Source organism: Gorilla gorilla, chromosome 7, assembly GCF_029281585.2.
Source record: "Gorilla gorilla gorilla isolate KB3781 chromosome 7, NHGRI_mGorGor1-v2.1_pri, whole genome shotgun sequence".
NCBI lineage: Eukaryota > Metazoa > Chordata > Mammalia > Primates > Hominidae > Gorilla > Gorilla gorilla.
This window is the reverse complement of record NC_073231.2, coordinates 27,395,735-27,407,082: the sequence shown is the minus strand read 5'-3', so window position 1 is coordinate 27,407,082 and position 11,348 is coordinate 27,395,735.

The window sequence follows — 11,348 nt, the reverse complement described above, 5'->3', positions numbered from 1 at the left end:
GAGTAAAATCCTGAGATATGTGTGAATTCATGACCAAATTAACTATGGAAACTTACATAAAGGAAGTGTAGGGGTTTTGTTTTTCTTTTTGCCCCTGTCCTCCCATTCTGCCCTGAAACAGCTCTGAGTAACACAGGCTGTGTTCTTGCTGTGACTCACACCTCCCTGCCTTCTCTTCCTTCAGGCTTGCTGAAGTCGGTGGGGGGTTGTTTCCTGCCTCTGACTCCCTGGAACTTAAAGTGACAGAGTCTTGGGGACTTGAATCCAGCACCTCCTTCTTCCCCTCCCTTTGGGGACACGGACACCAGCACTGGGCTGGCTCACCCACAGCCTCCCGGGGGGTCCTCTGGCTGCACCTGGGGCTGCAGTTGGGCTCTGACAGAGCCGTCAAGGAAGGAGCAGTGGGTCCTCCTGAGAGGTGAGCTGGCCCTGGTTGTTAGGAAAGTCCTGTGGTCCCTCTCCTGTGGCTTCCTCCAGCCCTGGCCCGATCTTCGCTTTCTCCCCTGAACTTCCCTGCATCCTCATGAGTGGGACCAGGTTGCTCAGCCCTGCAGGCATCTGGGAGACCCATTTCCTGTTTTCCTTGCTCTGGAGGAACCCCTCCCTCTTGCCTATAGCTCCTGGGAGGCCCAGGCGTGCTCCCATGCTGTTCCCCTTCCCCAGAGGGAAGGGAGTACTGCTCCGGGTTCCCCCTGCTTCTCACTTGCCCTTCCCATGAACTCCTCGGCCTCACTTGAAACCCTGGGCTGTGAGCTATGGTTTGAACCCTGCACAATCCTCCAGTCTCATCTTTCCTCTTCTTAGACTTGACCTTTCTTTCCTCCTGCTCTATTCTTCCTTTTTCCCACAAGCCAGCACTAGGCAGGGCTCACCGTGTGTGATACTTCATTACAGGCAACTCATTCTTCAGCTCTGTGCCCCTTTTCCTAACATTCGGACCCTGCCCAAAGCCCCCCACAAAACATAAAGTTAATAAACATCCTGTGAGTCCCCCTCCAAAGATTAAGAGGATGGTCTGTGTTCTCAAGATGGGCAAAGGAGAGACCAGTGTCATGCTCCACCCAAATACCAGCCCCTCTCCCCAAAACCTCAATCACCAGTATGCGAAGGGCAAAGAAGTTATGAATATTTGAGAATACATCTTTGGCCACATTTCTAATCACATTCATTAGGCAATTTTCTAGAAGAAGTAGAATATCGGGGTTAACCCGTAGAGATGCACACACACACACACACACACACACACACACACACAGCTGTGATTCCTACCAACAGTGCATCACTTTAGATCTGACATCACTGCTCTTTGGATTTCATTTTTCCTAACTAGGAAAGAATTAGTTGACTTTGATATGCATTTCTCTGATGTATGTTTCATATATTGGTCAGTACTTTAAATTTCTTTGTTCAAATTCATTTTTTAGGATTTGTTTTGTCTAGAAAGACAGGCTTCATGCTTCCCAAATACTAATAACAGATTTCTGGTTTTTTTAAATTTGCCTCTTCTTTTTGTCTTAGATTTTAACGTACTGAAATTTTAAATTTTAAGTAGCTAAATTTATAGGTACACTTATTTATTTCTTGGTCATAAGCTTAGAAAGTCCATTGCCCAACATAAAATAAAATGAACTTCTCTAATTTCTTAAGGAGATTTTGTTAAATCATCAGATTTGTAGCGTATAGTGATGTAAAGTCCATGGACATTACTTTTGATATAGAAAGTGTGATGTTGCCCTTAATTTTTCTGTGTTACTCTCATCTGTCCAACCCCGGTGAGCGACTGATTATTCCTTCCTCTGAACCTTGTGGTTTATGGTGTTTATGGCAGTTTCATTCCATAGCACGAAGGCGTCAATCATTAATCTATGGTGATTAATCCTCAGTCATCTCCCTGCTCTGAGCTGAGGGATGTGCTAGTGTTGAAAGTTCCATTGCTCTGATCACTGGCAGCCGGACCCTCTCCTCCAAGAGCCACCTCATGAGCATCAACTCAGGAATGCTGGAAGTCGTTTTATGATTTAAAAAAAGCCCCTCTCACCACAATTACTCAGAAAACATCAGTGTTTTGAAGCTTTGGCCCCAAAACCATGAGCAGAGAAAAAAACAGATGCTTCTTATTACGTCCCAGCCATGAATACCAAGAAAGAGGAACACTGGGGCCATTTCAGAAACTGCTTACCACAGGCCCCATGTGGGCTCAGGGGAGAGAGGCCCTGGCCTGGAAGAGGAAGAGTCAACGGGGAGTGTGAGTGACATTAAGTGTTTGCTAACGTGAGACTAGCTTGACCCTCTCTCTTCTGGTGGTCCCTGAATCAGAGCCTTAGCACTACATATTGGAGTCTGGATTGCCTGTTTCAGGAACCTGGTCTCTCAACAATCATTAGATTTCTGAATGAAGATATAGCATAAACACACTGTATATGATAAAACAAAATTTTAAAGATTATATTTAATTTGTTTCGAGGCCTTCACGAAAAATTTAAAGAAATTATACCACCACAACCCATATTGACATCTACTGACCCCTGGAAACCAGTAGAGGAATATGTTAGGAAACAATATTCTGCCAGGGACCCATTTGATGTTGGCCTGACCACCTGAGCGCAGGCACTGGTCCCACTCATTAACAGATCTCAGAAACACGAGGTACCACCCTACTACTGAAAACCCTGAGTGCTATAGGCTCAGACAAAAAGGCAACGTTCTAGCTAAGAAAATATTAAGAAATTAAGGGTGCGGTGGCTCAGGCCTGTAATCCCAGCACTTTGGGAGGCCGACGTGGGCGGATCACGAGGTCAGGAAATCGAGACCAACTAACACGGTGAAACCCTGTCTCTACTAAAAATACAAAAAATAAATTATCCACGCGCGGTGGCGGGCGCCTGTAGTCCCAGCTACTGGGGAGGCTGAGGCAGGAGAATGGCGTGAACCCAGGAGGCGGAGCTTGCAGTGAGGCGAGATAGCACCACGGCACTCCAGCCTGGGCAACAGAGCGAGACTCCGTCGAAAAAAAAAAAAAGAAAATATTAAGAAATTGAGAGGTGACAGCACGCTGGCAGTCCTCAGAGCCCTCCCTTGCTCTTGGCACCAACCCTGCCTGGGCTCCCACTTTGGCGGCATTTGAGGAGCCCTTCAGCCCCCCCACTGCACTGTGGGAGCCCCTTTCTGGGCTGGCCAAGGCTGGAGCCCACTCCCTCAGCTTGCAGGGAGGTGTGGAGGGAGAGGCGCGAGCGGTAATCGGGGCTGCGTGTGCGCTTGTGGGCCAGCTGGAGTTCCGGGTGGGCGTGGGCTTGACGGCCGGCACTCGCAGCAGTCGGCCAGCCCTGCTGGCCCCGGGAAATGAGGGACTTAGCCCCCCGGGCCAGCAGCTGCGGAGGGTGTACTGGGTCCCCCAGCAGTGCCAGCCCACTGGCCCTGTGCTCGATTTCTCACCAAGCCTTAGCTGCCTTCCTGCGGGGCAGGGCTCAGAACCTGCAGCCCGCCATGCCTGAGGCCTCCCACCCACTCCATGGGCTCCTGTGCGGCCCAAGCCTCCCCGACAAGCACCGCTCCCTGCTCCATGGCGCCCCAATCCCATGGACCACGCAAGGTCTGAGGAGTGCGAGCGCACCGCACGGGACTGGCCGGCAGCTCCACCTGCAGCCCCGGTGCGGGATCCACTAGGTGAAGCCAGCTGGGCTCCTGAGTCTGGTGGGGACGTGGAGAGTCTTTATGTCTAGCTCAGGGATTGTAAATACACCAATTGGCACTCTGTATCTAGCTCAAGGTTTGTAAACACACCAATCAGCACCCCGCGTCTAGCTCAGGGTTTGTGAGTGCACCAATCGACACTCTGTATGTAGCTGCTCTGGTGGGGCCTTAGAGGATCTGTGTGTCAAAACTGTGTATCTAACTAATCTGATGGGGAGGTGGAGAACCTTTGTGTCTAGCTCAGGGATTGTAAACGCACCAATCAGCGCCCTGACAAAACAGGCCACTGGGGTCTACCAATCAGCAGGATGTCGGTGGGGGGGCCAGATAAGAGAATAAAAGCAGGCTGCCCCAGCCAGCAGTGGCAACCCGCTGGGGTCCCCTTCCGCACTGTGGAAGCTTTGTTCTTTTGCTCTTTGCAATAAATCTTGCTACCGCTCACTCTTTGGGTCCACACTGCTTTTATGAGCTGTAACACTCACCACGAAAATCTGCAGTTTCACTCCTGAGCCCAGCGAGACCACAAGCCCACCAGGAGGAATGAACAACTCCAGACACGCTGCCTTAAGAGCTGTAACACTCACCGCGAAGGTCTGCAGCTTCACTCCTGAGCCAGCGAGACCACAAACCCACCAGAAAGAAGAAACTCCTAACACATCTGAACATCAAAAGGGGCAGACTCCAGACGTGCCACCTTAAGAGATGTAACACTCACCGCGAGGGTCCGCGGCTTCATTCTTGAAGTCAGTGAGACCAAGAACCCACCAATTCCGGGCACAAAGTTACACTGATCAATATATTCATAGTTCGAGGTACTTCTGGGAACCGATGTGTGGATTTTTCCCACCCTGACCACTTTTCCCACCTCAGATGAGTGCCCCATAATTCAATTCACTTCTTTTTTTTTTTTTTGAGACAGACTCTCGCTCTGTTGCCCAGGCTGGAGTGCAGTGGCACCATCTGAGCCCACTGCAACTTCCGCCTCCTGGGTTCACGCCATTCTCCTGCCTCAGCCTCCCAAGTAGCTGGGACTACAGGTGCCCGCCACCACGCCTGGCTAATTTTTTGTATTTTTAGTAGAGATGGGGTTTCACTGGGTTAGCCAGGATGGTCTCGATCTCCTGACCTTGTGCATCGCCTGCCTCGGCCTCCCAAAGTGCTGGGATTACGGGCGTGAGCCACCGCGCCCGGCCTCTTTTTGGGCTTTTTTGGAGGCTTCATTGCTCAAGCATGAGTGATCACTGGCCATTGGTGATCACCTCAACATTCAGCCCCTCTTCTCTCACCAGAAGCTGGGACGGGGGAGGGCATTTGCAGCTTCCACCAGGTAAGAAAAACCCAAGCAAAACTTCAGCAGGGGCTGAAGGTTCAACCCTCTGATCACAGGCTGGTTTCCCCTCCGAGGCTGTCCAAGAGCCTCCAGCCATCAGTCATTTCACTGGCATACAAAAAAAACATTGATCACTAGGGAGATTCCAAGGATTTTCAGAGCTTTGTTGCAGGAAACAGGGCAGAGATCAAATATGGCACAAATAAAATAATACATATTTGATCTTTTGAGTTGCATATCCTTTTGCTCTGAGGGAGTCCATGGCCAGAGACCAGACTGATCTCTGGCCATGGACTCCCTCATAGCAAAATCAGTCTGATCTCTGGCCATGGACTCCCTCGTAGCAAAACGATACACAATTCAAAAGATACTGGTAGGTTACTAGGTCCTCCTCAGTCACTTATAATTAGTCCACTCCAGCATCATATCATATAAAAATGTCTCCCAGGGACCGGGTGTGGTGGCTTACACCTGTAATCCCAGCACTTCGGGAGGCCGAGGCTGGTGGATGATCTGAGGTCGGGAGTTCAAGACCAGCCTGACCAACATGGAGAAACCCCATCTCTACTAAAAATACAAAATTAGCCGGGTGTAGTGGCACATGCCTGTAATCCCAGCTACTTGGAAGGCCCAGGCAGGAGAATCAGTTGAACCCAGGAGGTGGAGGTTGCAGTGAGCCGAGATCACGCCATTGCACTCCAGCCTGGGCAACAAGAGAGAAACCCAGTCTCAAAAAAAAAAAAGAAAGAAAAGCATCCCAGGATGAGACCCCTCAGGTTTTTAGGCCTCCATTCCACCTGTCAGGTTCCAAAAGCAGGACAGGTCTCAGCAAATATGGAGCTTCCCCCTCTCAGACATCTGGGATAATTGAGCTAAGAGACAATGTCTTCTCTTCCTCTGCATCTCTTTCTTGGTATTACTGTAATATAAGATTTTCCTCATTACATAAACCATTTATTCATTCTTTTACTCTCAGCTCCTCCTCCTTCTTCTTTTCACTTATATTAAAAGTTTTCCACTTTAAAAGGAATTGTGATGGGCCAGCTTGCTGACAGCAATACTCATGCAGCAAGCGTATCCCCTCAATCCACTTCCATTCATATAGGGTAGGGTCACACAGGTGCAGAACTAGCGGGCTATTTTACCAATACGCAATGTATTCGTCCATGTTGCGTTGCTATAAAGGAATAGGTGAGGCTTGGTAATTTATAAAGAAAAGAGGTTTATTTGGCTCATAGTCCTGTAGGCTGTACAAGCACGGCACCTGCATCTGCTCAGCTTCTGGTGAGGGCCTTAGGGAGCTTCCAATCATGGAAGAAGGCAAAGCGGAGCCAGCACATCACATGGTGACAGGGATCAAGAGACAGAGGTGAGAGGTGACAGACTCCTTTAAGCAACCAGCTCTCGAGTGAACTAATAGAGGAAGGACTCATTCACTCCTGTGGGGAGGCAGACAGCCATTCATGAGGGTTCTTCTCCCATGACCCAAACACCTTCACCAGGCCCATCTCCAACATGAGATCCTGTTTCAATATGAAATTTGGAGGGACTCACATCCAAACCATATCAGGCAATGTAGCTGCATATACGGTTAGCCTCTATTTTGCCAGGTGGGGCAAAGCACAACCCACACCCATCAGGTCTATAAGAAAATTGACAGAAAAGTCTAAACACATAGTCTCAGTTCCTGGCTTAGGAGTCGTCGCTGCTTCCAGCACTTGTAGTTGTAGCCCCGGTCCTGTGGCCACTGCACCAGGTGGTGGGTGGGAAGGAGGGGAGAGTTGAGGTAATGCGGGGAAGAAAGACAAAAATGACAGTCGTTGGCCGGGCGCGGTGGTTCATGCCTGTAATCTGAGCACTTATGGGAGGCCAAGGTGGGTAGACCACCTGAGGTCAGGAGTTTGAGACCAGCCTGACGAACATAGTGAAACCCTGTCTCTGCTAAAAATACAAAAATTAGCTGGGCATGGTGGCGGGGGCCTGTAGTCCCAGGTACTCAGGAGGCATCACTTCAACCCCGGAGGCGGAGGTTGCAGTGAGCCGAGATCATGCCATTGCACTACAGCCTGGGCGACAGAGCAAGACTGTGTCTCAAAAAAAGCCAACAACAACAAAATGACAGTCATTATACTAGCATCCTCACCACCCCCTCATCCCTGAACCCACTGGAAAAATGGAAGAAAGTCTGGTGGGGACACTCCTTTAGCCCACTCGTGTGGAGTGGGGGCACACACTGGTGAAGGTGTGGAAGCCTGCCCTTCATGCCTGTGTCTCCCCACATTTTAGACAATCAATGTTTCAGTTGACTGTTCGCTTCCGTATCAAATTATTACTCTAAGGAGGATATCTCTCTGCCCATTGCTAAACATTACGCACTGAACAGCCTGTTTCTTGGTCCAAGGAAGTGCGGTTTAGTGCTCCAAACTAGAATAATACCTTCTTTCAGTTATTTTATATTAATAGCACTCTGGGCATTTGCAGCCTCCACCAGGTAAGGAAAAGACAATCCACAGTCAGTTTCTGTTGCTGTCGAGACTCACCTGTACCCCCCAGGGCACTGCCCTCAGTCTCACTTTCCAAGTATGTTGAGGGCCTCCCCATCAGGGAATCTGCCTCATAGCTATAGGCAGTCTCTGTCTCTCCTGCTGCTAGACAGAACAGCTCTTATTGGCGTTATGTGCCTGAGAGAGAGTGAGAGGAATGTGTTTCGATTCAGCCCATCTCTGCATCACTGTGGTTCCCCCATATCCACTTATTTTACTTCGTGGCCTCTGGTGACCACCTCAAGGGAGTACATGGTGGGTGGTATCTCTTGCTGATCACAGTCACTTTCTAAACCTGAGGGTGGGTTCTACTGACCAGCTTGGGCGTGTCCTACTTTAATGCACTCCTCAAGCTCCCCTAGAGATTTCCACAGGGTCGGGCCTCATGTGGACATCCCTACGCTAGGTCAGTTTCCCCTTACTCTTGGAAACAATGGAAAATGTAGAGACGAATATCCAAATTTAATACCCTTTATTTGGAAAGCAAGAATTGCAATGCTTGGCATACACAAAGACCAAGATGTCTTTGGTACGTCCAAAGAACAAAGAGAAGTTTAGAAGATTTTTTTTTTTTTGAGACAGAGTCTCGCTCTGTTGCCCAGGCTGGAGTGCAGTGGCGTGATCTCCGCTCACTGCAAGCTCCGCCCCCTGGGTTCATGCCATGCTCCTGCCTCAGCCTCCCGAGTAGCTGGGACTACAGGCGCCCGCCACCACGCCCGGCTAATTATTTTGTATTTTTAGTAGAGACGGGGTTTCACAGTGTTTGCCAGGATGGTCTCGATCTCATGACCTCGTGATCCGCCCGCCTTGGCCTCCCAAAGTGCTGGGATTACAGGCGTGAGCCACCGCACACGGCCAGATGTTTTTTTTCAAATGAGAAATATTAAGTATTTTTTTTCCAGAAAGTTCATTGGCGCTGTAAAATTTGAAGAAGTGGCATGCTCTGACTGGTGAGTGACTGAAGTGGGTCAGGCTGGTCTTAGAGCAGCAGCCGGTTGTGTCAATAGATATAAGATAGAACTATTAATAGTTTCACGTTACACCTGCCAGACTTACAGAGAATTGCAGTTTGGGGGTAATACAGTGATTTTTTCCCCCCATGGCCTCTTGACTCTGTTTTAGTTGGGTGTGACAAGAATGACCCAATTTGTGCGATCAACTTTCACATTCTCCTTCCCAACTCTATGACCAGGACATTGACGACTGTCCATGAGCCAGAAAAAAACTCAAGTACAGGGGCTTTTGCTGCTGTTCAAATCTTCCATAACGCTAGGAAAACAGCATGCAATCCAACCCACCTAGCCAATTTGCCTTTGCCTTCTTCCATCAGAGGGGTGGCCTTCCAAATAGGATGTTGTCCATTCACCTAGGAATGACTGTCTACAAACTAAGTAGCTCTTGGTCAGTCAGTAAAGAGCTGTGTATAGGGCAGTGTCCAAGTGACCACAGAATCCAGCAGCTCCTCACCCAGTTCCAGACTCAGTCTGAGGGGAACAGAGGCTCCCTGCTCATGAGTGTCTCCTCTTTGCCTTCCTCAGGCACCAGGATCCCATATCAACCATTTCCCTTTTTTAGGCTGAGTGAGGTGGCTCATGCCTGTAATCCCAGCACTTTGGGAGGCTGAGGCAGGTGGATCACGAGGTCAAGAGATCGAGACCATCCTGGCCAACATGATGATCCCTCGTCTCTACTGAAAATACAAAAATTAGCCAGGCGTGGTGGCATGTGCCTGTAATCCCAGCTACTCGGGAGGCTGAGGCAGGAGAATCACTTGAACTCAGGAGGCAGAGGTTGCAGTGAGCCTAGATCGTGCTGCACTCCAACCTGGCAACAGAGTGAGACTCCATCTCAAAAAAAAAAAAAATCCATTTTGTAATAGAACTCTTCTGGGACTGCCCTCCCAGTTAGAGCTTTTCCAAGATCACTGAAGACATCATGAGTTTTTCAGGTTTCAAGATTATTTTATGTCCTTCAGTCACAGGGGAGACTTCAGTTAGTGTTCCATCTCAAGCTAGTAAGTGCCTCTTAAACGGAAACTTGAGTCTAAAGGCCCAGTTCCTTGGAGGTGCTCACAGCCTTTTGCCATTAGCCCTAGTCAGTGCTCCACACAGGGCACAGAGAACGCGTTGTTACCTGCAGTCTGGTTTCTGGTCTATACTGTGTGGTCCACCCTCCAGGGCCAAGGGAGCTAAGGTGCGCTAAGGACTTTCCTGCAGGCCCTGGTGGCTCTGTGTTAATGCTGTCAGTCTTCCTGAAGTCCCTGTCCTTTCACCTCCTGCCTGGATCTGCACCCCGCACACATTCCTGACCCCACACATTTCTCAGTGCCTGGGTCCTGGCACACATTTCTGACCCTAGCTCAGTGTCTGGGGCCTGGCACACATTTCTGACCCTAGCTCAGTGCCTGGGGCCTGACACACATTTCTGAGTCTAGCTCAGTGCCTGGAACCTGGCACACATTTCTGACCCTAGCTCAGTGCCTGGAACCTGGCGCACATTTCTGACCCTAGCTCAGTGCCTGGGACCTGGCACACATTTTTTTTTCTTTTTTTTTTCACAGAGTCTCGCTCTGTCACCCAGACTGGAGTGTAGTGGCACGAATCTCGGCTCACTGCAACCTCCACTTCCTGGGTTCAAGCAATTCTCCTGCCTCAGCTTCCTGAGTAGCTGGGATTACAAGTGCCCGCCACCACGCCCAGCTAATTTTTGTATTTTTAGTAGAGATGGGGTTTAACTATGTTGGCCAGGCTGGTCTCGAACTCCTGACCTCTTGATTCGCCCACCTCAGCCTCTCAAAGTGCTGGGACTACAGGCGTGAGCAACTGCGCCTGGCCCTGGCACACATTTCTGACCCTAGGTCAGTGTCTGGGCCCTGGAAGGTGCTCAGGGTGCTCCATCGCTCGAATCCAAGCCTGTGGAGAGGATGACATTTCATTCCCAGGTTTCTCATGAGCCAAAAAACCTTCATTTCTATAGCGCTATCCTCTTCTATCTACTATGTGAGGGGTCAGGAGCCGACTCACCCCAAGGGTCTAGGAGTCGTGCCGTTGACCTTACTGCTTAGGGTCACAAGCTGACACCCTTCAAAATCACACATTGGGTCTGTCCTTACAGCGGCAGTGTGTTTAACTGGATGGGGAGGTAAGTAGCCCAAGGTCAGACAGTTGGACCTGGGTAGACACTAGACCTGGGGACAGACTTTGGAAGCCACTCCCCTGATTCCCCTGTCTCCATGGGGCCTCAATACTAGAGCCCTCAAGGTTGGTCAGGGAGTGTTTGTGCCTTGACCATGCAAAGGGTGCCAGGCTGTGGCTAGGGATGCCCCCGGCGTTCCTCTCCCTCCTACCTACCCCTCAGCCTCTGCGTGTGCCCGTCATGGCCCCTGTGTCCTTCATTTTGTCCATTCATGCGTTCACTGGACCCCTCCTTGGTGCCAGGCACCCGCTACTGAGGGGTGCCAAGCCCCTGCCAGAGAAGCTTGGAGCTGGGTCACAGCAGCAAGGAGAGTGGAGGCAGTGGCATCAGTGCACTGGTCAGTGAGGCCGCTGTGGGAGGAGGGAGTGGGAGCAGAAGCTAAGAGTGGACTGAAGTCCTTAGGCCAGGAAGTAGTTCAGGGTTTAAGAAGAGGAGAGACAGGCGTCCCGGGGAGGGAGCAGGCTCAGGACGGGCCTCCCGTGCCGCCTCTGAACCTCACTACCCAGACTACAGCAGCGCAGTGGGAAGCGCCTCAGCTCCTGCCCCTTCTGCTGGCTATAGCCCGGACAGGAACCGGAATCAAACCACAG